We start from the raw sequence: 2,429 nt of genomic DNA, 5'->3' as shown, positions 1-2,429 counted from the left end.
GTGTGAGTTAGATTCTTTTTAGCAGTCGTATGCTGCCATGAATGGAAAAATAATCAGAAAGATTAGCCACTCATCTGTTAAAATAGTTACTGTTGTACCACTGAGAGTTATCACAAAAGATGAGTGAAAGTCTAAACTCCAAGCAGTATTTCATCAAAGATTATATTGCAAAATGTTTTATTGGATCTTATCAATGTTCAGTTTGAATGTTATTGCACTGTCAATGAGCCAGTGGAATGCATTTACCACAACCTCACCATCTGTTGGGAGTTATAATCAGTTCAGTTATGTTACTTCTTTGTTTCAACCTGGATTTCTTGGCTATGAAAGAAATAAAGAACAAGAGACCTGTTTTTTTAAAAAAAGTTCATTCGTTAGAGTTATTATTGTACTGGTAAGGCCAGTGTTTGTTGCCTATTTCTAATTATCCTTCAGAAGATGGTTGTGAGCTGCCTTCTTAAACTACTGCAGTCCATGTGGTGTAGGGACAGCCACATTTCTTTAGGAAGGATGTTCTAGGATTTTAATCCAGCAATACTGAAGGAACAGCAGAATAATTTCAGGTCAAGATCTGAAACAAAAATGAATTAAGAGTGGAAATGTAGAGAACTGATTAAATCATGGGTCATTAGTATGATAGATTTCTTTCTTAGAAAGATGTCTGCATGAACAGTCAAATGATCATGAAAACATCCTTTGTTTCAAACAATGATTTTTAATCCAGCTGGAAACCAAAACTGAACTTTTATAAAGTGGAACTTTTAAACCATACATTAAAGGTAACTGTGCACATGCAGCCAATGATAGCCGTCCCAGTGTGCATCTCTGTACATTGCACATTCCAGTCTATTGAAATGGAACAGCGTATCTCCAAAACTCATCAAGGACAGTGACGTATGGGGAAGGTGAAGGACCTATTTCTCCTGCCTCATTAACAAGGCATCAAGCCAATCAGCTGTTTATCAACTTATTCAGCTGTTGCAGTCATGGGACCCTGGCTAAGAGAGCAACCCAGATCTGACCTCATCCAGATTGCCTTGGAACACACATACATTAGATGGATCCCCTGGACAGTTAGAGAGAAGAAGATGTATGTGACAACAATTTGGTTGTTAAAGCATCCATTTTCTTAGCATTAAACATAGAACATAGAACAATACAGGCCCTTCTGCCCATGATGTTGTGCCGACCTATTATCCCATTAAGATCAATCTACCCTGCATACCCTACATTTTACTATCCTCCATGGGCCTATCCAAGAGTCGTTTAAAAGTCTCTAAAGTATCTGACTCCACTACCACTGCCAGCAGCGCATTCCACACACCCACCACTCTCTATGTAAAGAACCTACCTCTGACATCTTCCCGATACCTTCCTCCAATCACCTTAAAATTATGCCCCTTCATAATAGTCAATTCCACCTAGGGAAAACGTCTCTGACTATCCACTTTATCTATGCCTCTCATCACCTTGTACACCTCTATCAAGTCAACTCCTATCCATCATTGCTCCAATGAAAAAAGCCCTAGCTCCCTCAACCTTTCCTCTTAAGACCTGCCCTCCAGTCCAGGCAGCATCCTGGTAAATCTCCTCTGCACCCTCTCTAAAGCTTCCACATCTTTCCTATAATGAGGTGACCAGAACTGAACACAATATTCCAAGTGTGGTCTAACCAGAGTTTTATAGAGCTGCACCATAACCTCGCGGCTCTTAAACTCAATCCCCCTGCCAATGAAAGCCAACAGACCATTCGCCGCCTTTACAACCCTATCAACTTGGGTAGCAACTTTGAGGGATCTATGGACGTGGACCCCAAGATCCCTCTGTTCCTCTACACTGCCGAGAATCCTGCCATTTACCCTGTATTCTGCATTCAAAGTCGAACTTCCAAAATGAATCACTTCACACTTTGCCGGGTTGAATTCCATTTGCCACTTCTTTGCCCAGCTCCGCATCCTGTCAATGTCCCGTTGCAACCTACAACAGCCCTCCACACTGTTCATAACTCCACCAACCATCGTGTCATCGGCAAACTTACTAACTTACTTACAAACTAACAAACTTACTTACTATTTTCTGATGAAGGGTCTAGGCTCGAAACGTCAGCCTTCCTGCTCCTATGATGCTGCTTGGGCTGCTGTGTTCATCCAGCTCTACACCTGGTTGTCTTTCTAACCCACCCTTCCACTTCTTCATCTAAGTCATTTATAAAGATCACAAATAGCAGAGGTTCCAGAACAGATCCCTGCGGAACACCACTGGTCACCAAGCTCCAGGCTGAATACTTTCTTCTATTGTCTTCTATTTGACAGCCAGTTTTGTACCCAGACAGCCAAATTTCCTGAAACCTATGCCTCCTTATTTTCTGAATGAGCCTACCATGTGGAACCTTATCAAATGCCTTGCTGAAATCCATATATACCACATCC

Source organism: Rhincodon typus, chromosome 27 (assembly GCF_021869965.1).
Source record: "Rhincodon typus isolate 14 chromosome 27, sRhiTyp1.1, whole genome shotgun sequence".
Lineage (NCBI taxonomy): Eukaryota > Metazoa > Chordata > Chondrichthyes > Orectolobiformes > Rhincodontidae > Rhincodon > Rhincodon typus.
Note: the sequence above shows the minus strand (reverse complement) of the source record.